The 26,911-nt window shown below is 40.9% G+C and overlaps 1 protein-coding gene and 1 long non-coding RNA gene across 3 annotated transcripts in view; both read left to right on the top strand.

Annotated features, from left to right (window-relative positions):
- The window catches only part of NAV3 (neuron navigator 3), an 849,425-nt gene that overhangs the window by 284,874 nt on the left and 537,640 nt on the right, over positions 1-26,911 (top strand). The gene's annotated exons all lie outside the window — the stretch shown is intronic.
- On the top strand, positions 1,717-19,579 carry LOC110260830. Its single transcript, XR_002344366.1, has 3 exons — positions 1,717-1,727; positions 7,351-7,353; positions 18,471-19,579. It is a non-coding gene; the product is annotated as an uncharacterized LOC110260830 (long non-coding RNA).

Below are 26,911 nucleotides of genomic sequence, written 5' to 3'. Positions count from 1 at the left end.
CTTTTTCTTGCTTTCTCTTCCCTTAGGGTGATACCCTCATTCGTGTAGTTGAAGAGGTCTCTTTCCCAGTCCATCAGATGGGAGGAAGCATGATCAGGAAGTCTGCTCACATTCTGTTGGCGACCACTTAGACACACAGACATTTCTAGAAGCAAGGAAGGCTGGGAATTGTAGTCTCTATTCTGGATGACCGCGTACCCAGATAAAACTTGGGGGTTCTATTGTTGAAGAAAAAAGGGGAACTGGATTTTGAGGTATAGTTAGGAGCTTAGCTACAGAGTGTCTGATGACCACATCCATAGATGTCTGAGATGAAGGAAGTAGGAAGATTGAGGAAGACATGGGGAGATGATGAATTTGTTCTGGATACGTTACTTTTTATTTTTTTTAGGGCTTCGCCCGCGGCATATGGAAGTTACCAGACAGGAGTCCAGCTGGAGATGCAGCTGCTGACCTAGGCCACAGCCACAGCCACAGCAATATAGGATCAAAGCCACACCTGCAACCTACACCACAGCTCATGGCTATGTCGGATCCTAAACCTGCTGAGAGAGACCAGAGTTTGAACCCACATCCTCATGGATGCTGGTCAGGTTCGTAACCCCTAAGCCACAGCAGGAACTCCAGGTATTTTAATTTTTAAGGTGTCTCTGAGACTGCTGATAGCTGTGTCCAATAGGTAGTTTGGAATAAGAATTTTGATCATTACAGAGATAAATTTGATAGTCGTCAGCAGTTTATTGCTGTTTCAAGTGAAAACTGGGGAGGGTGGTAGTCGTGAAGATTAAAGACTTAACAGCAGAGCCTTTTAGATGATCTGCTAGACAACGACCTTGGAAGGACGGATTAGAGGTAAGAACAGAAGCCAGTCAGAAATGTGAATAGGGTAGAGGCGAAGATGGGGAAAATGGACATTAGATTTCTCCTCTTGAAGTTGGAGACATTTCACTGATCCTCTGTCAGCAGTCTACAGCGTCCTTGCACAGATTACCATGCCCTTAAAACTAGTTCCCGTCGTGGTGCAGCTGAACGAATCCAGCTAGGACCCATGAGGTTGCGGGTTCGATCCCTGGCCTTGCTCGCGGGTAAGGATTCAGTGTTGGCATGAGCTGTGGTGTGGCATTGCTGTGGCTGTGGTGTAGGCTGGCAGCCGTAGCTCCGATTAGACCATTAGCCTGGGAACCTCCATATGCCACGGGTGTGGACCTAAAAAACAAAAATAAATAAATACATAAATAAAATTGATTCCACTCAATAGCCTCCTTTGGATCAGAAAACAACTTCCAGATACCCTGAGTCCGGTCACAGTGGCCTTCAAACGTGGCCTCAACTATATCTCACTTAATTTTGCGAAGTGAAAACCAGTGCAACAGGGAACTCTTAAATTTTGCAGCCCTGAGCCCTCAATTCAGAGAATTGAATCATATAATATTTCTCCATTCCTTGCAATAATTGAGCATTTATCTCCATCCTTTTCATCATTAAGGAAATGGCCAAAACAGTGCCGTGGGCATCCTGGACCTTCTGATGCTGAACATGTTGGCTTTTAAGGCTGGTAGACTTTAGAATTGACTCACCTGAATAGGTTCACCTGAAGGCATGCCCATGCATGCTCACTGGTACGTGGAAACCAAGGAAGGAGTACTGGGAGAGATAGGTAAGGTGAGGGCTAGAACTAGGCATGGGGCATGGCATTGGTGAACTCTTTGGTGACTGCGGCAGGAGACGTTTTTGTGCTCTTGTGCTAGTAGAAGATGGAGGAGCAAACGTGTGGTGTGACGCATGGTGAGCTGTGGTTTAACAACAACTGAGCAGAATGAAGTCAGAAAACACTTCTGCTGAGGAGCAGAAGCTAGGTGGGTGATTATGATGGAGGGAAAGGGGGGGCAGGATAGAACCATGAATTGAAGACAAATCTCTAATGAGTTGTAGTCTTCTTTCTTCCCCTCCTTCCTCCTAATTTCCTCCTTCCCTTCTTCTCTTCCACGTGGAAGTTTTCAATGTGTCAGTAGTCTGAGAGGAAGGAGCCAGTGAGAAGGGAGTCAGTTAAAGCCTCAAAGCGCAGGCAGGAGCTGTCTAGTGAATGGAGGAAGTCCTTTTAAGAGAGATAGGAGAAAGGCGTGTGAGAAAGTAGACTGTATTGGAAAAGTTCCGAGAGGATGTTTGAGGAGGACAAGTTGGAAGTGTTCTTGTTTGATGTTCTCTATGAGTTAGAAAGATGGTTTATCAACTAAGTATGATGGGATGGTTGGAATGGAGGACCTCGGAAGAGTAAAGGGCTGCGGCGGGAAACGTAAAAAGGAATTCACTAAGGACAGATGTGACGAGAAGCTGAGCAGTGCTGATGGCCCACATGGAGTCAGAAACCATCAGTTGTACATCAGGCATTATAAATGATTTTTTTCAGCAATGCTTTTGATTGTAAGCATTCATGAAGATATATATTTTATTTATATTTTTTTTTTTTTTTTTTTTATCCAGGGCAAAAGAGTAGGCACAAAAGAAGAATATGAGAGAAAGTGAATCAAGAATGCTGAAAAATTTTGAGTTTCCAGGTTGGCTAGGAAAGTAAGTAGTTTGAGATGAAAAGTCAAAGGAATAGGAAAAGGATTAACATTTCCAGAATGGTGAACCATATATATGCTGTCTTAATAAAACATGAACAGAGGTTTGATAGAGAATCTAGAACAGTGCCTGGCATAGAGTAGCCACAAATTAATGTTCTTTAAATGACCGATCTTCCTTCTAAGAACCATACATTTATCTTTACACTAGTGTTCAGGGTGGAGAAAATCAGCTCTCTGGAGTACAACTGAAATGCAAGTTGAGCCCTGGATTGTTGTCCTTTTTCTGTGATGATGCTTTCTTCCTTTTGAGTGTCTCCTAGATTGTCTAGTTTGTGCTGATGTAGTTCTTAGTTCACTTCTGTTTCTTTTGCCCTTATTTAGATGGGTTTAAACTTTATATAGAGAAGCAAACTTTGTGTATAGTTGGTAGAATTTTTACTGCTTTGGGGATGTTTAGGTAGCTGATTAAGAAATTTTATTCACTATCTCTCACAAAACTGGACCCTTGTATCAGTGCTGCGCTATGCACAGAGATAAACCTTGTTCCTTTAAACTATGACTTTAAGTAAAGACTTACTTAAAACTATTTCGGGTGATGCACTAAAGGAGCAAAACTAGTGGAATCCTGTGAAATGCCTGTTTGCTTTAGAAGTTGACTGCATGTTGCCATTCTTTTTTTATTTTATTTTATTTTTTTATTTTTTGGCTGTGCCTGTGGTATGCAGAAGTTCCCAGGCCAGAAACAGAACCTGTGCCACGGCAGTGAACCCCGAACCCCAGCAGGGACACCAGATCCTTAACCCACTGAGCCACAAGGGAACTCTGCATGTTGCCATTCTTTTTTCAGCATTTATTAAGAGCTAGTATCTAAGTTGTAATGAAGAGGCTGCATCATCATTAATGATGAATCATTTCAAACACCGTTCAGTTTTCTGTGCTGTAGAAATGCCTTTTAGCTACAAGAATTCTAAATAAAATGATTATGAGATCAGTCAGAATCACGTCGAGAAAAAGGCCTTGCAGTCGTTTTTCTCCGTCGGGTCATTTACGCTCTCAGAGTCTGCATTTCCTCATCTATAAAATGGCACTGCTCTTCCCAACCGCGTAGCTAGGAAGATAAAGCTGGTGGCACGCACCCTCTGGAAATTGCCTTTAAATGTTTGTTTTCTTGCCCACGTCCTGTTACACTAGAAGATCGGTCACTCAGTTGTCTGTCATTGTACCCTCTCCATGACAAAGAGTCGAGGAAGCAAAAGCTGCAAAAGCCCTGCCTCTGCTCTCAGATGTACAAACCCCAGGGAGAAGAGTAGGCTGTCGGTCCTTATCTCAGCACATTAGTGTGCACTGGGCCTTCTTTACCATGCTCATTTGTCGTCCAGGATTGACCAGAAGAGGGAAGGGCGGGAGATAATCACAACGCCTGCCTCTCGGATTATAGTGGCAGTGTCCACTCTGGAAGGCTGGCAGTAACCGGTGTTTGTTTTGTGTGCTTCGTCTTCTTTAACTTGCTTTCATATCCTTTACCGCGTATGATGCCATAGGGAACAGTTCACTCATACAAGAATATGTTTTAACATGCAAATACTGTTTTACCACTGTGGCTGAGAAAATCTCAGTTAATGTTTGCCTTCCTGAATTTGTTGGGTTCCAGATCCCCAGAGAGTTCTCCCGAAAAACCCCTCGAGTGAAACAAGTTACCTGGTAGTGGCCTGAGTTAGTGCTTTGCATTTTATTCTCTGGAATGTCCTCATCATGCCACACAGCAAATGACGATTTTTTTCAGGAATGAGTTGTGATTTTAGGAGGCTCAGTGTTGGGTGAGAGTATTAGTATTTGGCTTTCAAACCATAGCCGTTTCGTATTGAAGGCAAGGAAATAGCCATGCCGTTAATAGCAGATGATTATATAAAATGATGATGTGGTTTATTCTGACTTTTTAGTGTTATTTTTATTAAACCAGCGCTGGATCAGGTCCCTTTCTTCCATAATATTCTAATATTCCTTTGCTTACCGTTCTTAATTCATCATCACACTGTATTGGTTTAGTTCTTCCATTTCTTTTTTTAACTCTTCTGCTAGTGTGTGAGCAACTTCAGGGAAGAATTTATGTGTCATTTTTTGCTGTATTCCTAGAACCTGGCATGGGCTTAATGTGTATTTACTGAATTTACTGAATTTATGAGTCAAATGTATTCAGTTTCACATTAAGGGAAAATCTGCTAGAAATGCTTTGAATAAAGGAATTTGACTTAGTAATGTAGCCTCCTTTGCTCAGGACTCCTATCACCTCTTCCTGTGGTTTGTTTAGCCCTTTACATCCTCAGAGCAAAACTTCACACTCAGGCCTGCTTCCCTCAGGCTGCAACAGGCACCCTTACAGATCAGGGCAAGAGATAGGGTCAGGGTCCCACGATGCTGGAAGGAGTCCTATGTCTCACCCCAACGGAATTCCCTTGGGTCACATGCCATCCCTAAACCCATGACCATGGTCAGGCAGAGAATGTACGGATTGGCTTTGCTGGATTGTTACGTTCTACCCCCAAAAGATGATAGGAGTCAGGAGACAGATGCATTTAAGAAGATTACAAGAAAATGTTTCCTACAAGTAAGGAATGGAACTCCAAATCTCTTGTGCATTTTAATAAAGTGTAGTAAAATGAGACGGTTGAAAGAAATTAATAGTTCAAAAATAGTTGCACATACATTTAAAATTTGTTAGTAATAGTTCTAGCCACCAATGAACTGAAACCCAAGACTTAGTTTAGCAAAAGTTATACAATTTTTTTCATGATGCAGTTTGGGAAAAATCTGCTGACATCTGCATCTCCACCAACCTGTCCTCTTAACTCGGTGAAGAATTTCAGCTTCCAACAAGGAATGCATTTTTATTTCGGTAATGGGAGAGTGACTGGATAACTGGATAAGGGAAAAGAAACAGAAAGGGAAAATGGAGAGGCACAAACTTAAAGGCACACAGTTGTGCCTTGAGTAATCCCGTTTATTCCTGACTTCTTGAAAACTTGATTTTGTGTGAGCATTTATATTTTGCCAGAATATACATGAATGAAGGAAGGGTCTAAGGGGGGAAAGTGGGAGAGTAGCCAGAAAGCCAAAACCAATATAGTGGGAATGATAAGTATGCATAAAACTTGTCATCTTTGGAGTTCCTGTCGTGGCTCAGTGGTTAATGAATTCGACTAGGAACCGTGAGGTTGCAGGTTCAATCCCTGGCCTTTCTCAGTGGGTTAAAGATCTGGCATTGCCATGAGCTGTGGTGTAAGTCGCAGACGGGTCTCGGATCCTGCGTTGCTGTGGCTCTGGCTTAGGCCGGCGGCTACAGCTCCGATTCGACCCCTAGCCTGGGAACCTCCATATGCCACGGGGTGGCCCTAGAAAAGGAAAAAGACAAAACAAAACCAAAAAAAACCCTTGTCATCTTTTAGAATGTGTGTTTATCAAGTATTCACCTCCATGGCACTGCCACTTTCTTCTGTTTCAGCCACACACAAATTCTTCTGTCTGGTCCATTCTTGTCTTACTCCTATACTGCCTCATAATATCATTTGACTGTCTTCATTTATATGTATTGTCTCCCTAAATGGCATGTAAATATTCTGAGAGCAAGGACTTTGTCCTCCTCTTCTCAGCATTTTGTAGAGTTTTATAGTAAAAAAAAAAATGGTTGCTGAATAAATGCTTGTGGAATTGGGTCAGATGTTCTCTTTGGTAGTGATTTGGGCAAGGGTGCTGGGATCACAATGATGTGAAAATGTTTGCCTAACTTTTTTTGTCTTCACTGAGAAACTAACTTTAAAACTTAAATATTGACATGCAAAGGAAAAGGTCCAGCAAGAAAGGAGACTGTTACAGACTTTCAAAGGGAATGGAAACATTTGAAATTATTTTCATTGCTTTTCTGATGCCAGGTTTCTAATGACTGTCAACTAAATAGATAATAAAGGAAGAAATTTGATGGACATGTCACTGCATTTATATTACTGCCGTAAAATTCATGAGCAATGTCAAGAAATGGACATCCTGCAATATTATTCAAACATTCTTCTTAAATAGATGCAGGGCGGTGAGGAGAGATGGTGCAGTATCATTATTGTTTCCATATCTGTGGCTGTAAACAGAGAAGTTCTTGTTTTTTGTGAACTGCCAGCTTAAAAGGTTCTGCCAAAAACCTTCTAAAGCAAGTCCTTATTAAAATTAATCACAAGTGTCAGTTGAGATAGTATTCCCCCTTCCACGTGATTTAAACAGACTGTTGTAGCCTACGTGCAAAACATTTGCTTTGTTTGCGATGTGGATTTGGGCCATAACAAGATGCTAATAAGAGAAGGACAATCTTTTGCCTTGGCTGAGGCTCAACATGTTGAGCAGCTGAGGTCGTACCCTGTCGTGCGTCGTAGAGATATTTCTGGGCCTCGGCCGAGGTTTACCCAGGCTGGTAGCAGCATTTCCCCAGTCGTGATCCAGAGTCAGCTGGGGATGCTCCGTTTCCTTCTCCTTGTCTCACTTGTCAGGTCCCATCCGTCGTCTTTATGCAGATTCTGGGTGTGTTCTTTCTCCTGGGACATGGCGAGCAGGAGCCCCCGTGGACTGGGAGCCACAAGGCTTGGCCTTAGGTTTACGCTTCCTCCAGACCTTTGTGTGACCTTGGGCACGTCACCTAGCATTTCTGGGCCTCGGCTTCCCGACTCTGAAGGTCCGCCCAACTCAGGTGTTGTGCTGCTTCCGTGAACATGCTGCCTGTCCTTTCGTCACATCTCACTTGGAGGCAGTGACAACTTTTCATCCTGTATCAGGCAGGGCTTCTGACCATTCCATTAAATCTTCCTGAAACATTGATTTATCTTCTTAAAAACCTGCGGTTTTTTATGTATTTTATGATACTTTATTGATTTGTACATGTAATGCTTGTGAACATTTCTATACATGGGTGTTACATTTCAATAAAGAGGTTAAAACCCTGATGCTTAATGCCTTTCTGTGACCTCCGCCTCAGGTCTGGCTCATCAGACTTGCACTTAGGGCTCTCAATAACCTGGCCTCAAATTAGTTCCTGTGTAAGCTTTCCCTACCCCAGAAATTCCCACCGTGCACTACCTAGCAGTATATTACCTGGAGAATTTTTTCTTTAGCTTGAAAACCTTTGCTGTGGAACAGAATTCTTTTTTTTTTTTTTTTTTTTTTTTTTTTGGTCCTTCTCACTCTGGGTGATTTTGATGCTTCTCATCCACTGCAAAGCATTTGAAAAACATTGTGTTGGACTCCCTATGCCTTTATTTGTGACAGTGATTCTGAAACTTCGGTCCACATGAGAAACCCCTGGAGTGATTTATTATTAAATTTTACATTGTTGGGTCCAATGCCAGGGCTTCTGATTCGGTAGGTTAGGGATGGGGCCTGAGACTGGGCACTTCTAACCGTTTCCCACATGGTAGCTGCCAGGCCAGGGACCCCCTCTGGGGAGCCACTGGCTTATGCTGGGGCTTTGCCCTGGCTGCCGTTTCCCTACAGCATCCTCACCTGCCAGCATGGTCACCGTCACCGCGAGGCTGCCTTCCTGCAGCCGCCCTCACGGTCCCGGAGAGAAGGGATCTCTTCTGCGTTCGGCCCGACACTTTGCTTCTGCCTCTGTTTCCACTACTACCTGCTTCAATCAGAATTTATCATTGTCCTAGCCTCACGTCTATGGTTGAAGGATTTGTACAAGAGAGGGAAGTTCAATAGGCATTTTTGAATGAATGTCGACCACTCCAAATTTCTTCCTCCATAATTTTTTTTCTACTTTTTACTTACAGTTTTCTGTTTCCCCTTCCATTTTTTTAATCTCACAAGGCATTGTTCAAGTAATATTTCTGTTTAAATGTTTAAAACCTCTGTTGAATGCTATTTTCAAGAAGACAGGTTTTGCCATTACTATACTGGTTTCTAAGATATGCTAAATCTTGCCTCCATTTAAAAAAAGTTGCTCCCATAGTTACTCTTCTTTACCCTCAAGAGCTGCCACTTAAGAATACATTACGTCTGGAATTGTCTTTCTGCTGTGGTCCTGGTTCTCCTTTTCTTCATTTTCAAACTACAGCCTTTCTTTGACCTCCACACCCTCCGTGTCAGGTACCTCAGTAGATAAGTAGCTTTGGTGCTGGAGGGAATTCTGTTCCATCTGTTTGCAATGGACCAGGAAATAGAAAGTAGCCCTCATGGCATAGCTCACTTAGAACCTGAATTTTATTGTTGGGAATTGGCCAGTAGATGACTCCATTCCATTTCATATTTTCAGAGAAACACCCTGAAGCCAGGTATAATGGGAAGAATTGTGCTGGTCACAGATGGGACTAGTGCTGGATCTGTGACTCTGTAGTTGAGATCTCGACCTAAAACTCCATCAGGAATCAGTTGGACTCTATGTATTGAGATTCAAAAGAACATTTCTTTTGGCTTGGACCATAGTTCCTTACCTCCAGACAGCACTAATAGCGTCAAGTTCTGCTGAAAGGCCTGAGAAGGGGAACCCAGTTTCCACGGACTCAGGAGTGAAGCACCTCTTTCTGTCTTTGTATTTGAAAAGTGGGAAATTGTAAGAGACTAAGTGTTTTTGACCAAGGATGTGTGTGACCATTACACGCTTAGAAATAAAATAGACAAGAAACTAGAGTAAGTGAGAAGTAAAAACTAAACTGTTGAGAGGATGTCCGATTTTGAGGTAATTGTGAAAAGCAACATTTAAAACAGTTCTTCCAGATTCATTAGCTTTTCTAATTGACAGAACAGTGTAAACCAGCGATAATGGAAAAAAATTAAAATCGTTATATAAAAAAATAAAAAAGTAAAACAGTTCTTTAGCTCTGCTTGATAGTAATACTCATGTCTGCTAATTTTGACTATGTTAGTAATACTGTTTCACTTTAAATGCCAGTGTGAGAAGAGTTTAGTTTTCTACCTAATAACCCCCATCAGAGGGTGAAAATAAAAGTGCTTTCACCAGGGCACCCTGCAGGGCGGTGTTTCCCAGTGAAATCTCCCTTCTGACAAAGCAATGTTGTTTTCTAATGTTCCATTTATTTTAATGTTCCATTTTGTTTATCTTTTCCTTCTGTCAGAAAGCTTTTCCCTTGAGTTGGAGAAAATGAGTTTCAACACCTAGATTTTTATGCCTCTACTTTCTCGGAAAAAAGAATTATAATTTCATTGAGTTTGATGAGACTGAGCAGAAGAGTGAAAGGCTAGTATAAATACTATTTTCTTACTTTGAAAAAGCTGAAACTAAATTTTGTTTTAAAAGAAATAGGTGCATGCTGTAGAAAATTTAAATGCACACAAATACCTAAAATGAAAATTCTTAGGAGATGTTGTGCCAGTTGCCAGTTCTTCTCTTCAGAGGCAATCACCACTCACAGGTTTTGTGCATCGTTTCAGTTTGAATCTGAGACGCCCACACTGCAGAAATCGACTCATGTTCCCTACATTTACAAAGCCTTGATTTTCTTTGGAGGTATTTTAAAGTGTATACTTAAAAAAGATGAGTGAAACTGCTATAATAAACAGAAATAAATAATCGAAGATAGCTCATTAAGAAAACTGTTTTAACCTAAAATGGATTAACACCTGTCCTTTGGGAGAAGAGTCCTTTCATGTTTTAAATGATCGATTTAGGAAGCTGGTATTCGTTTACGCAGAGATGTTTGCTACCACTCCTTGTTTTTTGGTTTTGTTTTGTTTTGTTTTTGTAAGTGCTCTTACTGAGCGAAGGAGATGATGAACCCAGAAACATCGTATCAGAGATTTTGGATGGCGTTTATTTTGAAGATTTCCTTGTCCATTTCTTGTTTTGATTTGTAATGAGCTATTAGCACAGATAATTTTTAGATGTGTTTGCCAGAACAGACTAGACCTTATGAGTTCCTAATCCTACGGGAAATAATGTGAAGAGACTCTGAAGAGTAATTGCTGGAGAAATCATTTTATGTTATAATAGTACTTTATGTGAATTCGGTGAAAATCCAGCAACTGTTTGGCCTTGTTGTGAAGAATCACTTCTCAGTTACTCTTATGGCAGGTACCGCCAAATGCTGATCTACACTTGTAGAAAATATGCGATTTTGAGTTTTTATAGAGTAGAGTGAAGCTTAAGTGTCTGATTCCCTGTGGGATAATCTGCTATTTCTGTAATTATTTCTGCCGTTCTTCCTGGCAGAGGTGGTTATGGCAAATGGTATGACCTCACGGGCAGGACCCTGTCAGTTTGCACTTGCTCTTTGCAGTCTCTCAAAATGAGTATTTTCTGACTCACCCTGCAGGTGGGAGGCAGCTGGAGAGATGGGTCCCCTTGGTGGTATCAGCTTTTCTTTTCCAGGGTAATTTGCCTTGACGAGGGCATGCATTTGTCAAAATCTATTACTATTTCTTGTGGGTTCAGAAAGCACCCCAACAGATTTTAGAGGAAGGAGATGTTTTTCTCTAAGGTTGCTTTATTATTTTAGAGAATTATAGTTTTCCAGAAATAGTTTTCATGATCTCTAGTTTTCTCATTTTAAAAATGCCTCCCCCTGCCATTTGGAAGGACTCTCCTTTAGTGGCAGTGACCAATTTCTCACTGAGCTCTAGACTCCTCTTGCCTTGGAAGCAGAATATTTATTTATTTATTGCTTTCTAGGGCCACACTCACAGCATATGGAGGTTCCCAGGCTACGGGGTCTAATTGGAGCTGTAGCTGCCAGCCTAGGCCACAGCCACAGCGACTCCAGATCCAAGCCACATCTGCAACCTACACCACAGCTCATGGCATTGCCAGATCCTTAACGCACGGAGTGAGGCCAGGGATCAAACCTGCAACCTCATAGCTCCTAGTCGGATTTGTTTCCACTGTGCCGCGATGGGAACTCCACTGGAAGCAGAATAAACTAGATTTTATTATTTGTTTTTTGGCCAGTTACTTACATACTTTGCTCCGAATTCTAAATAGTGCCATGAGGGGGTTTTAAGCACAGTTGAGTCCTCTGCTATTGTAATCTCTTCTTCGTTTAAAAAGGAACCCAACACTTTCATTTCTGTTTATCCATGTTTTTAGCGTCTGAGAAGTCTGTTGCATCCGTGCATAGTTTGGGGGCATTTGGGAACACTTCAGTCAAGAGAAATCTGGGCGATGAATCAAGGCGGGGTCAGCACCCTTTTTACAAGAAAATTGTGCTCTGGGGACTCAGGTGTCTTGAAGTGCGCTGTCTCCTCTCTCATAGAGTCTTTTGCCCTTGGTGTTGACTTCGCAGAGTACAGCAGAGGGAAATTCTTGGTATTCAAGGCAGCCTGTGTTCTTCCAACACTTGTGCTAGCGAATTAGAAAAGGGCCTTGTTCTCAGTGTTTGTGGGTGAGGCTGGAAGGAGTCTGTAGAGGATAAATGGCCTCTTTAGAGTCTAAACTCACATATGCTGCCATTTGTTTCTGTGTTTCCCTTGACAGTTCACGGAAGCTTTGTCACTTCTCTGCGGGTTGGTCTTTTTGTCCACTGGGAACTGCAGGGTCTTTCTTCCAAGAATCCATTATTTAACTACACACCAAGTTGACCTGGCACCTGTTTGCTGATTTGATACCAGGGGGCCTGATCTTCTGGCTCAGCTTCTCTCATAAAACATGAATGTGTGATCATGCAAAGGGAGAGCTTGGGCTCTGGACCCGGCACCTGTGTGTCTGGGCCTTGTTACTTCATTCAGCCTGTGACCCCAGCAAAGCTGCTCGGCCTTTCCAAACCTTGACCCCGTCTTGTGTGAAATGTATGTGGTGCTAAAATGTTTGTAGATGCCCAGCCCATGGCCTGAACCAAGTAGGTGCCTTCAGCGAATAACTCTCCTTCTGGCCAACTTTGCTTTTGTTGTCTTAATGTTCTCGGAGGTCAGTGTTTATCTTCCCGGCATTGGTTCACTTTCCAAAGCATTGGTATCTCTCTCTTGTCCTTCGAGACTTAGGATATAAAACATTATGGAATTTGAAGGTCGGTGGAGATTTATTAAGTGTGAGTCAGTATACTAAAGTTTCAGAGGGAATATACATTCAAGACCAACTTGCTCTGTGGTGTCACGGACATTTTAAGTTGCACAGTCTTTGCTGTGGGTGGCTCTTTTCCACGGGTGTGTTGCTTTGCAGCATCCCTCGCTTTATCCACTAGATGTCAGTAGCACTACCCTCTTCCCTGCGGCGACTGAAAGTGGCTCCGGCCATTGCCAAAGGGCACCGGAGGGGCAAAACTCACCGCTGGCTGAGGACTGTTGATCTGTAGGAAAAGGAAGTCTGGGCATGGATGCCTTTTGAACACAGAGCCTTTATATTACAAGTGTCATCCGTTATTGCGGCACTAAGAGCCCTGTATTCTTTAGAAACTTTTTGTCAGTCTGACTCTATTAGTGAGAAGGCACTTTTAATTAAGATTTAAAATATTTATCACTATTATATTTTAAATCACTTATTTAAAAAAAATGGAATGGAGCACCTTTGTAGACCAGGCACTGGCCTATGTAATGAGTATCTTAAAATAAATAAGATGAGACACTATTCACTCAGCACTTAAAGAGTATGTGTTTTAGCGTCAGATTGCCTGATTCAGTGACTGGTTCTAGCATTTCTGGCTATGTGATCTTCAACAGTCAGTAACTCGGTTTCATCATATGTAAACTGGTAGAAATAGTACTGCCTGCTTTCACACCCTTTTTGGTAAGGTTAGATAAAATCAGAGGCAAAGCACCTACCTCAGTGCTTGGTGCATAGTAGTGAGTGCTTAAAGAATGTTAGTCGTAGTGGATTTTATAGTTATCTGCACCAACAGCATTACGATTAAGGGTGCAATGCTCATTCGGGAGAGTGGCACTTAGTCTTGATGAGGGGTTAACAGCATAACTCTTTTTGGAAAGAATGAGCTCTGAGCTGAGACCGGTAGGACTAGGTCATTCAAAAGGACGGTGAGGTGAAGAAGCAGGGCGAAGGGCATTCCAGCACAAGTATTACCTTTTCTATTGTGTGCAGTCTGTGATATAGAAACAGGTATTATCGAAATATTTTAAAATGTAGTATTTATTTTTTAATCCGTATTTCCCAGGCCCCAACTCTCTATACTTTATAAAAGGTTATTTTGCTGTTAGAAATGCTTCGTGAAGTTTTTTTATACTGTTTTCACAAAGTATTGATTTTAAATGAGAACCTTATTTTTCCTTGAAAACTATGTGATAGTCTTGTCTAATTTTGCATTCCTTTTGATCCCAGACTGAAGGAAGCCTGGGCATTTCCTACTTCCTTTTGCTTCTTTTCAAATAATATCAAAGCCCAAGTTTTATTTAATGGATTTTTTTCATTCTCATGTTAGCTGTTTTATTTATACGAGAGAATGGGTCTAATCATCCTTAGGCAATTCTTGGTGAATGCTCAGCTGTCCTGGTGATTTAAGTATAATATTTAAAAATAAAGCATACCCCTTCCAAACACTGGTAAGACGTGATATTATCTCCAACATATACTTAGGCTTCTGGGACTCCTGTGATAACAGTAGGCCAATTTTGCAGGTAGGGAAACTGGTCTCAGAAGTATTGCAACTTGTCTGTGTTGACTCAGGAAGTATCAGAACTGGACAGGGACGCCAGGTCTTCCTGCCCTCGAGGCTGCCGTCTGTGCAGACACCGTCGTATGAGGGCACACCCTGTGCAGTCGTGCTCCTCCTTTTCAAAGACCTCTTATTAACGGTCATGTTAGGATGATGGGAAAAACAGCTCAGCGTCTTTTATTTCTTTTATATTTTATAGTCCTAAGCTAGTTCTAATGGACTTAAATTCCTGATTCTTTTAACTCTTCGCTAGTGTAATGACTTTTTTTGTAATTCAGTAGCAGTGTGTTGGAATCCATTTGAACATTGACATGATTCCGAATAATCATTTATCTTGCTCATTCTTGGGAGCTTCTTGAGGACACCTTCTGTACCATTATCTTTGACACTTTTCACAGGTTTGCTCAGTGAGTTCCACACCTACTGGAAGCTCTTTGGACAGCTGACTATTGAATTTTCTAGGGTAGGTAAGACAGCTCTTAAGTTTTGACCATCTTCTAAGTGATTGTAGTGGCCAACTTCCACATGATCCCCAGTGATCCCTGCCCCTTTGTAGTCAGGCCCTTCAGTTCCATCTCACATGGAGTAGGGCTGACCTATGTGACCAAGAGGATGCAGCTGTCAGACAGAGACGGAGATCCACGCCAAGCCTGGGTCAGGAAACTGCCATTTCATGAAGATGCAGCTGTCTCAGGAGCAGCCCTTATGGAAAGGAACACTCGGGAAGGGACTTACACAGTGTAGACTATGTGAGGAAGCCATCTAGGAAGTGAATCACTCCGCCACAGCCGAGTCTTCAGATGGCTGCAGACCCTGGCCACCATCTGGACACAGCACCATGAGAGATGCTGAGCTGGAACCCCCCAGCTAAATGACTTGCTCCCAAAGTCATGACCCGCAGAAACTACAAAATAATAAGTGTTCATGGTCTTAAGCCACTCGGTTTGGGGATCGTTTGTTTTACCGAGCAGTAGTTAACTCATATAGTATTTATTTGAAATGATTTTAAACCTCTTGATAGTCAGTTACTCTTAAAACATAAGGGAAATATAAAGTACTCTACATATTGTTTTGTCTAATCCAAATGGAATATGCCTTTCATTTGTTCATCTATGCGTAATAGTATAATTAAACAATGATTCTTTAATTGGTTTTACTGATTGTCATTTAGTATTTTAATTTAAATAAAAGAGACAAATGGAAAACATTCATAAAACTAAAGTGCTAGGCAGTTATAATCTGTTGGGTTAAAATCATTTCTAAACTGTTCCAGTGTGCTTTTTAACACATTTATATGGTGTCTCGTACATTAGCAAAATAGCTTGAAGCAATACCCCCTTAATAAAAAATTGATTGTAATCCTTGAATATTACTTTTGGCTTAGTATTTTATAAGATTTATTCATTGATCTTGTGATGCCTCAGAGAAATAAAGGCAGAAGAAAGGAGGAAAGGTAAGGCAGTAAATACCATTAGCCTCATTTACAAATCAAGAACTGAAAGCACATAAAATATCAGTTGATTGTCAGTAGCCTGGTAGAAGTTCCTGCTAGTACCCAAAGAGCTTATGTTTCTTTTATTGTTGCATCGTCAGGATAAGCTCTGTATTACGTAACCAAAAAGTGTAGCTTTGAAATCTAAGGACATAAAGGTTGACTCGGGAGATTTGCTCACAAAATGAGAATCTTGTTACGATAATCACTGAAAATACGTTTTATAAGCCAGGTTAGTAGTATGTCAGATGCTTCCAGAGTGCAGTTTAGTGTTTAGTATACCATCTTGTGCTTTTGGCACAATACACTTCCTTCATAAAATCATTTTATTTTACTTTGCTCCCTTTTGAAAAAGTAGTTTATTATGTTGGCATAATGTAGTGATCAGTGGCAACCTTACTTCTTCATGCTTCCTCAGACAACAAAGCTGTCTCTTTATCCCTACTTAAGTTTATGAATACTGTCAAAAGCCACAAAGCTTTCTGAAATATTTAAAAGGAATGTGTATTCATCCACAGTCTGTTTTAGATTCCTTAAGTTTCTGCTGATTAAGACCATAAGCCATATCACACAGATCCAAAAATCAGACTCGAAGTCTTTATTGCTCGTCCTTTGTTCTGAGCAGAGCACTAGGCTTTCATTATGTCCTCTCACTTTGACCGTTTTCTCTACTGGCAAAATAAGTAAAGTGTATGTACTAAAAATGTAGCTGTGCATCTTGGCATATTTTCTTGCCTTGAGCTTTGATGGCAGGTGCGCTTGGTCTTCCAAGCGGGCCTTTCATGGTCGCTGCAGATGGTGTGTCTTGTCAGTTGGATTCGCACATGATGTGTGGCATCAATTGTTTCTGGACTGTTGAAGGAATGGATGCTCTTACTATCAGAACACGTGGGAAAGAAAAAGGAGTAAGTCGAGCTGTCGTGTGTGAATTACTTTCTTTAAATCACCATTTTTCTTCATGTCTGTTTCTTTTTTCTCTGAAGGAACATGAGGAGGCACTCCATTCTCAGAATGACTTTGTAGTAGAAGCATTTTTTAAGAGAGGAGTAAAATTGCAGGTTTGGAATCTGTCTGTCTGTCTATATGTCTCTTTCTCTCCCCTCCCCTCTCTCTCTCTCTTACACACACACACTCACACGCTCCAAATGTTCATCCACTCTTTGGGTAAAGGATTTATTTAAAGAATGTGAAAGATAGATAATTCTGTGTTTACTGCTATTACCAAAATAGAAATAAATGTTCTTAATTAGTTAAAGATGGTTTCCATTTGGAGAGTACCTTTTAGACCAAATCGTAAAAATTAATGTCATTTTTGGAAAGACGAGAGATCTTTCAGCTTCAAACCAGAAATTCAGCCTTCCCCTCTTCCTGTGCCTGACTTTGCCACTCACCTCTTGTGAAACCTTGGGCATCTTACTTCCTGAGCGTCATCTTTCTCATCTTTCTAATTTTTTTTGAGATAAAAGGTGCTGAAAACTTCTCATCCCATGCTATTTCTTAGAGCAGTTGCTCAATAAATGTAGTCACTTTTGCTCCTCATGATGATGTTGGCAGGTGTTGCTGAGTCACAGAAGCAGATACTCCAATGGGATCTATTCAAAGATTTACTTGTACCCAATCTTCAAAATCACTCTTCTGATTTTGAACATCCATTTTGTGAGAAAGAGACCTTTTGGATGTTGAAAGAGTCCAAAGGAAAATATTTTGGCATTTGTATGAATGAGTTGAATGGAAAGTTAAAAAATTAGAACCTAGGAAAATAAAAAATCATTTAACAATTGAATGAAGAAGATGGTTAAGGAGTTCCCACTTTGGTCAGTGGGTTAAGGACACAACAGTGCCTCTGTGAGGATGTGGATTTGATCCCTGGCTTTGCTCAGTGGGTCAAGAATCGGGCAGAAGGTGTAGGTCGTAGATGCGGCTCAGATCTGGCATTGTTGTGGCTGTGGTGTAGGCCAGCAGCTGCAGCTCCACTTGCCCCCTAGCCTGGGAACTTCCCTCTGCCACAGTTGTGGCCCTAAAAAGAGAAAACCAAAAGAAACAAAAATGTTGCGGAACAGGTGACGTCATGGTGAAAGTTTGGAACAGATGTAGATATGGCAGCATTAGTGGGAGAGAAGTGGGAGAGACTGAGGAGGGGTAAACAGGCTCACATTTTTAATGATTCAGAGAAACTATTCTTGAGGAAGGATTGGATTTTTGATGTGATGGAGTTCATTCCGAAACTCATTCTTTCTGTGCAAGGTGTTAGAAGTGATAAGCAAACAATCATGTTTATCATTTATAAAATTATTTCCCCTGTTTTTTGGGATTAATCACTACGAAACCCCAGGGGATGGTTAATTAAGAAGGCTTCCCACACCGTTGGGCCCTATTTTGATGGTGAAGCTACAGACACTGGCACGTGTAAGCACTGTCCCACTGACAGAGCACCCAGCAGCACAGCATCTCTGAGAAGTGAACCCCTGTGGCCTCTGCATAAAGCGGACACTTTGTTTACCGCTGAGGACGTAGCCAGAGCTAATACAGCCTTCACTGAACTCTCACTCTCAACAGCACCCCTCCTTTGCGTACCGTCTTTGAACTCAGGATGTCTCATCAAAGGAGGACCACCCCCCACGACAACCACGTAATTTACATTTTACTGCCCATCATTACATCATTTCATATCTTCGAATCCAAGAAGTAGTATTTGGAAGAATGCAGTATGTAAGCTCCTAGGATGGGCACGGGGAATGGTGGACACATTCAGATTTAAGGTTCTTGTTTTTGACCAGGACGTTTTGGCTCCTTATCTTTCTAGGATGGCGCTTGTCCCAGTCATTATTACTCAGTCACACAAGGAGGAGCATGAGTAGAGGAGGCAGGAGACGCATCATTATTACTCAGTCACACAAGGAGGAGCATGAGTAGAGGAGGCAGGAGACGCATCATTATTACTCAGTCACACAAGGAGGAGCATGAGTAGAGGGGGCAGGAGACGCATCATTATTACTCAGTCACACAAGGAGGAGCATGAGTAGAGGGGGCAGGAGACCACAGCTTTGAATTTCAAGACCTCAGTGTTTTGCCACCACATCACACTGACTCAGGTCCATTGTGCTCTGCTTGATGCTCATCCCCATGAATTTTTAATTGGAAGTTGGAGGAGAAATGATTACGCATGCACCAAGAAAACATGATGCATGGGCCAGTTGTACTGTTTCCAAAATATTTAGAAAGGCAATAAAGTCCTCATGGTATAGTTCCTGACTTCAACACGTTGTTTTCTGTCAGTCGCACTAATTTCATTCCATTTACTAAATGAATTTTTATGTGAAGAGTTTATGAAACATAAAGTTGGATGGAATATGTATGTGTGTATGTATAGAACATGTATATCTATAACTTATGTGGTTTAAAGATAAGTGTTTGGAGAACTATGTCTAGATACTCATGTCGCAACAGAAGAAAGGGTGGGGGAAAAAACTGTAACTGCAATGTATACATCTAAGGATGACCTGACCCCCTTGCTGTACAGTGGGAAAATAAAAAAAAAAAAAAAAAAAAAAAAAAAAAGATAAGTGTTTGGCGTCTGAAACAGTACTGAGAATTAGATGCAGACATAGAATTATTTTGTCATTTATGTGTGCACATGTGCAAGTGCAGAGCTGTGTGTACCCAGGGAATGGGGGGTACACACATAGTGTGTTCGGTCGATGATACTTATGGCACAGTTTTATGTGAGACGATCTCATAATAGAAGGTAATGGATACCAAACTGTATTTACAGAAATGTGACTTGGCAAATATGAGGGCAGGAAAAGGAAAGCTTCATCAGCATGCCTGCTTTAGAGGTCTCGGTACAGGATGGCTTTGAGGCCAGAACACATTGCTATTATATAAGTATGTTTTGTTTTTTTTTTTCAAATCAAAATACAATATTTTTCCATTACCAGAAATTGATTCTTTTACTAAAATACTGTAGGACTAAAAATAGAATGTTGAATTAAATGACGTTGAAGATAACAAGGGCCTGTTTTAACTCAGTGTCTCTTAGGCACCAGAGAGCCTTGTGGGCATCTTGATTAGAGATGTGCTTCAGGAGGCTAATCCGAGGATAATCTATTCAGCAGATTATAAGCAAACAGAGAATTAAGCCAGACTGGGAGGAGAATGTTACAGAAAAACAACAAGAAACCTCAGAGGCTTACGGTTTATCACAGGTTCTTAACTGGGGGTATGGAAATGGCTGGACGCATGTTGAGCTGTTACAGTGCCTGGAGGATGCCCCTGGTATTGAGGTGATGGGAATCGGGAAAGGGAAACATGCTGCACTGTAAGAAATCTGCACAGCAGAGACTGTCACTCCTGGCGCAGGCACAGCCCTCGAGTGAGTGCTGTAACAGGCAGAGGAGTTTGGGGGGTGTTATCTAAGAGGCAGTGTAACTGGAAATGCAGAACTTCAGGGGAGTCTGCTTTATTTCCGAACACCATTATGCAGTGTTCGCTGAGACAGAGGTAGTACTTGTTCTTGGAGAGCACTCAAATGCTAGGATTCTTCCTTAAGTTTTCTCCTAAAAGAGAAGCAGGAAGCTAATTCTTACCAGTAACATAAAAACAAACATTCCAGCCTTTAAATTATTGAAAGCATTTTACAGGAGAGAATTATAGATGAAAATATCTGTTTGAAATTCAGGGCATAAGCTTATGAATCAGTCTCCTTAAGTAAAATAAATGAAGAACTTGATTCATTTACTGCTGTGCTGGTGAAATGATTATAAGAAGAATTTTTGTCACGAAACTCGTTCATTCTTTTAGCGCCTTTCCCCACATCGACTGTGCGTCAGCCCCGCTCTAGGGCTTGAGCACTCAGTCGTGTCTTCGGGGAACTTAATCGTGGGGAGGACTGTAAATGATGTCGGGGGGGTAATCAAAGCACCGGGAGCGCAGGGAAAGTGCAAACGGAGTGACAGTGGCGTGTTTTAAAAGGGCCGGCCAAGGGGACTGTCTTGAAGAGGTGAAATCTTGAGTAGAGACCGAATAAAGGACAGGTGTTGGCATGTGAATATGTGCGTGGAAAGAAATTGAGCAGAATCAGCAAAAGGCCTGAGAATATTTGGTCATGTTGTAGAGACCAGTGAGCAAGAGGAAAGCTGTAGAAATAAAGCTGGAGAGAGAGCCAAGTGCCCAGACAGATGGGAACTCCGTGCTAGCCCATGGAACAGCTTTTATTTGAAGGCACCTTAAAGGCCACTAGAAGATCCTGAGTATTAAGAGAGGTGCAATCTGAAAAATGTTTCAAAAGTTTCACTCTGAGCTCCATGTAATTTTTTAAAATTTAATTTTAACTTAATATTGGAGGATAATTGATTTAGAACATAGTATTAATTTCAGGTGCATGGAAAAGCAGTTAACTTATACATATACATATAATCCATGTTGTTAGGTTCTTTCCCTGTCTAGGCTATTACGGAATATTGAGCAGAGGTCCCTGCGCAGTGCAGTAGCTCCTTGTTGATTTTCTCTGGTCCATGTTGTAGTGTGCGTATGTTCACCCAAACTCCCAATCCATCCCTACCACATTTCCCCTTTGTTAACCATGTCTGTTTTCCAAGTCTGGGAGTCTGTTTCTTTATTTGCAAACAAGTTCATTTGTATCATTTTTAGATTCCACATATAAGTGATATCATATGATATTTGTCTTTCTCTGCCTAACTTCACTTAGTATGATAATCAGTAGTTGCATCCGTGTTGCAGCAAATGGTGTTATTTCGTTATGTTTTATGGCTGAGAGGTATTCCATTGTGTATATGTACCACATCTTCCTTATCCATTCCTCTGTCAATTGCCATGTAGGTTGCTTCCGTGTCTTGGCTGCACTGAGCATTGGACTGCATGTATTCTTTCGAATTATGTTTTTTTTTTTCCTCATAGACGCCCAGGATCCTATGGTAGTTCTGTTTTTAGTTCTTGGAGGAATCTCCATACTGGTTTCTATAGTGGTTGTACCAATTTACATTCCCACCAACACAATAGGAGAGCTGCCTTTTCTCCACACCTCTCCAGCATTTATGGTTTGTAGACTTTCTGATGATGGCCATTCTGACTGGTGTGAAATAGTACTTCATTATAGTTTTGATTTGCGTTTCTCTGATAATTAGTGATGTTGAACAGCTTGTCACATATTTTTTGCCCACCTGTATGTCTTCTTTGGAGAAATGTCTATTTGGATTTTCTGCTTATTTTTCAGATAGAAAGTGAAGAAAGAAACCCACACACCTATGGTTAACTAATCTATGACAAAGGAGGTGAGAATATACAATGGAGAAAAGAGTCTCTTCAATCCATAAGTAGTGCTGGGAAAACTGGATAACTACATGTAAAGAATAAAATTAGAACATTCTCTAACACTAGACACAATAATAAAGTCAAAATTGATTAAAGACCTAAATGTAAGACCAGATACTATGAAACTCTAAGAGTAAAACATAGGCAGAACATTCTTTGACATAAATTGCATCAATATCTTTTGGGATCCACCTCCCAGAGTAATGAAAATAAAAACAAAGATAAATGGGAATTAAGTAACTTAAAAGCTTTTGCACAGCAAAGGAAACCATAAACACAATGAAAAAAACAATCTGCAGAATGGGAGAAAGTATTTGCAAATGAAGCAGCCAATAAGGGATTATCCTCCAAAACAGACAAACAACTCACGCAACTCAATGTCTGTGTTGTTTTCTTGGTTTGGTGAGAGTAGAAGCAAAGGTTGACTTGGGCCAGGTGGAAGGGCAGGCAGAATTGTGAAGCGGTTATTTAAGGTAGGGCTAAAGGATATGCTGAGAGATGGAATATAGGCTGGGAGAGAAAGAGAAGACTCAAGAATGACTCCAGGGTTTATGAATTACTTTCAATTAATGGAGTGTTCATTTGAGAAACTAACATTGTTGCAGAATTAAAACTGACATTATCTATCATATTTAGCCTCTTTAAGCCTTTTCAAATACTGTCGTATAATTAAAGACAGTCACCCTAATTCTCAGGGATATTTTAGCGGCTTTTTCTAAATGGCAGATTTTTCCAGCCTTTGACTTTGGTTTGCCATAGTTTTCTAAATATGTAGAATGAGGCTCAAAAAAGCATGTAAGAAATACTTCGTGGAGGGATGAAGTATAAAAAATAGAGAAGATTTTAAGACTGCCTGTGTTTAAACGCTGAGGTCACCGCTAATGAGCTTTCCAGTGTTAAGGAAATTAGTTGACCTCTTTTTCCTCGTCTGTAAGTTAGAAATAATGACATTGTCTACTGTAGAGGATCATTGCGAGGATGTCGGGATTTACTGCATATAAAACGCTCTGAGCAGTGCTTGGCGCACAGTAAGTTCTTGGTGTTAAGGTTTTTATCTATTAGTACGTTTGTTGATAAAAACAGATATGTAGTGATTTGAATTTAAAAGGAGGCAGGTTCAGAAACAAAATGTCTGAATAATCTGTAAGCTGAACAAGCCAAAATGAATAATTGAAAATGAGTTCTGCATAAAATTCATGAAAGAAACAAAACTTAGTAGATAAATTTATGTGTAAAAAGTTCAAAATTGTATCAGACTATTCTTGTCTAAAAATATGCTTAAATTTGTAACCTGGGGGAAGAAACACAATATCAGCAAGAGATCCTTTTTTTTTTTCAATGATTATTTGTATCATTAAACCGTAATTATGTTATGCATTTGCTGTTTTTTTTTTCCTGTTTGCAGATTGTTTCTGAGGCACAGAAATTCTATTTTCTGCATTTTCCAGCATTTTCAATTACTTTTTTAATATTTATGGCCACACCCACATGTGAAAGTTCCCAGGCCAGGGACTGAATCCGAGCCACAGCTGTGACCTATGCAGCTTTAACCCACTGCACTAGGCTAGAGCTCGAACCCGCACCTCCACAGGGACCCAAGCTGCTGCAGTCAGGTTCTTAATCTATTGCACCACAGCGGAAACTCCAGAATTTTAAATTTCTTAATAGCATTCTCGAATACATTGAAGTTACTAAATTGAATATACACATAAGAAAACTTAATTGCTCATATAGTTGAACATAATTCTGTCATACTAAAAATGTTCTTAAGAATGCTTAAAGTATGGTTTCATAAGATGCTGATCAACACCTATACTACTTAATAATAATTTTTCCCAGCACAGAAATGATAAAGTTGTAAAAAATGAAGGCTAACTCATTTACAAGCCCATAAATACTGTCTTTCTTTTGAGTCTAGTAGTAGCATTCTAACTGGCTTGGACATAAGTATTCAATAAATATTTTCAGCTTGATTAATGTTTAATTTATAAATTTCGTGTGCTAAATGAAGTGAAATAGAGATTCTGAGACTGCTCTATGAATCACACAAACAGAGCAGAAAATAATGTGCCTTTTGAAGTGTAATTGTGATAAGTGGCCTTTAGTTTGACATTTTGAAGCTGACCTGACAGCGTCGGGATCATCTACAAATGTTTATCCAGTATCCATTATTTAATGTGCATTGTGATTGGAGCTTAGGCATTGCATTTGCAAAGCTGTGGGTAAATAGGATTCTTTTCTGGTTCCCTTTATCTCTTGCTTGGACTCATACAATGCCATTTACTCTAATTTTCCCCCTGGAAAAATGTCCAAAACATTAAATCTTCTCTGCAATGTGGTACCAACCTAGCTTTCCAAGCATGATGTTATTTATTTAGTAATATCCTGTTTTACTGTCACGATGCACTTTATTGCTTAAATATATGTATGCCAGATTAACTTTTGTACTTTAAAAAACTCTCTTCTGTGTTTAAAATGACTTTCTGCTTCTTATTCTGTGTTTCGGGTATGCCAGGGATACAGAGTGCTGAAAGTTGAAAAAAAAAAAAAGCCAGCTCAGGAGAAGACAGGAAGAACTAACCTACCAGGTTGTAGTAGTTGCAAAATTTCCATTGTTGCACAACCCAGGTCTTTTTAAGGCAATCTGCATTGGGGCCAACTCATGGCAACAGTGGTTACAGAAGTAGTCGCTGGAGGAGGTCCCATAGCTTTAGCACCAAAGGTGATGGAAGCCAGGTGAGAGAAAAAAAAAAAAAAATCAGGACTTGGACAGCGGACTCCAGGCCTTAACTGACCAAGGTCAGCGTTGGATAGGGAAGCTGCAGCCAGATTCTCTTTGAGATGCTCTGACAGTAGGAGTGTGAAGAGCAGGTCACGCAATTGCAGATTCCTCTCCCTCTTGGTAAAGGATTCTCCTAATGCAGTGTCCGTACAAGCTTACTAGTGGAGTTCAAGGGGTGGCTGTGCCTACAGATGATCAAGATATTAACTCTGCAGCTATGAGCACCTCAGTGGGCCAGGAGTTGAACCACCCTTCATGGATATCAGCTGAAAACTGTTTTCCTTCCGTTTCCTGGTCTGTTTAATCTGCTTATCTTCTGTGTTCTCAACAGCATGCTTTCTGCAACTCCTTTATGGAACCTCATGTGGGGAATCGGCTTGGAAAAGAGTAAAACCGTGCACCTTTGCACCAGCCTCCACTTCTCTCCAGTAACTGGCCCATAGTAAACACTCAATACATGCCTTCTTGAGTGCATTGGGTTTGTGAAATATTTTGATGAAGTGAGGGAAGAACAGATTTTTTTTCCCCTTTTCCCTATTGTCTTAACTGCTTGTATTTAAGGTTTTTGGCTCCATAAGCCTCCCATTTCTGTTAAGATATATGGGAAAAAGAGAAGTCTTTTATTGCTTTATTTCAGCAGAATTGGCAGATTCGCACCTGAAGATTTAATCATCTATTTTCAGGCCTCATTCACCCTCTGCAGGCTGGGTGAACAACTTGCTGCTCGTTAAACAGATTGTACATTAAAGTATAGAGTATAAAAGCAGAAATATCATACATTTGGTGATAATTAGTAGTGTTCATTTCCTCACTAAGTACTCGGGCATACCACACTGTTTCCATAGCAACCTCTATTCTGTTCAATTAACTGCCTAATGTGAATATATGCATAAGTTTCTGTGTTTAAGGAAGAAGCCCCCAAACAATGGGGTGATTTAAGAGTTTACACTTACAGATGTAAATATATCAGTTTTGCCTTTTTTTCTCCTTTACTTTGGGAAACACATTTTTGTTTTAGGTACTGGTCATAACTGTAAAAAGCATAGAAAGCGAATGAATTTGAATGAATTTCTAAATGGCCTACTGAACCAGATCCTCCCAGTCCCCAGCTACTCCCTGGTCGTAAATGATGCAAATACACAGGCTGCCTTAACTCTTTCAGGACACTAGGGTACCATTTGGCAAGGGGTACTCCGGGGTCATCCATCTAGGGGGAAAAAAAAGAAGAAAGAAAGGCCATTTCATAGTAATTAAATCAGTGTTACTTTAATTTATAAAATGTCCCTGGAAAGCAGGGTTGGCATTAGGTGGGTTTTCTCTGAAGAGAACAGCTTAGGTATTTTCAGCAGCGTCTTGGGTGCTGTGGCCAGCAGGGCACTAGAGAGGAGGCAGCCATGACTGTGGCGTCAGCGATCTAAGCTTGGATTTGGAGCCGTCATGCACTAAGGTGGAGACTGGAAGTGCCAGCTTCCCCTGCTGTGAGCACAGCAGTCATACTGGTAACAGTAAGTTGATGCTTCCTGTCTTTCACCTTCGCTGCACGACTGTGTCAGGGCACAGCAGTGAGTCAGGAGGGACTGGTTTGCCTCTTCTATCCCGCGGAACATTATTAAACTGTCGTATTGACCCTAAAGGAAGTAGTTTCCATGTGGTTCGGTTTAGTACCTGGGCGGGAGACACTTGGGCACAGGGAGGCCAAGGGAGGAGCACGATGTCACATGACCAGCCGAGGTACACCAGGGCCTGCTCCCTTCTAAACCACTAATATGTGCTCTTTGGCGGAGTAGTCTGTGGCCTCACACATTGCAGTAACCTGGAAATCATTGGTACCTTTTCAGTTGCTGATCATTGGTTGGGTAATGGGTAGAATGTCGACCAGAACAGAGTTTTCATCTGCCTGGTGTTGCCTACATGGTTCGGAGCTTGGTGGAAGGATTGAAATTGGCTGGGGAATCAAGAAAATTGTTTTACATCCACTCATTCCGCTAGGAGACACTCCTTGAGAGCTCAACCATACTCTTCCTTTATTATCTAAAATGAGAATGGTGATGTTTATGTATTTGTTTCAAAGGGTTGCGATCCTTTGATGTTCTTTGTGAAAAAAAAGCTAATAAGTTTATCCTACTCATACAATTATATGTTACTGTTA

The sequence above is a fragment of the Sus scrofa genome, chromosome 5 (genome assembly GCF_000003025.6).
Source record: "Sus scrofa isolate TJ Tabasco breed Duroc chromosome 5, Sscrofa11.1, whole genome shotgun sequence".
Lineage (NCBI taxonomy): Eukaryota > Metazoa > Chordata > Mammalia > Artiodactyla > Suidae > Sus > Sus scrofa.
The sequence above is the reverse complement of the archived record's forward strand: the minus strand, read 5'-3'. Positions and strand labels throughout refer to the sequence as shown.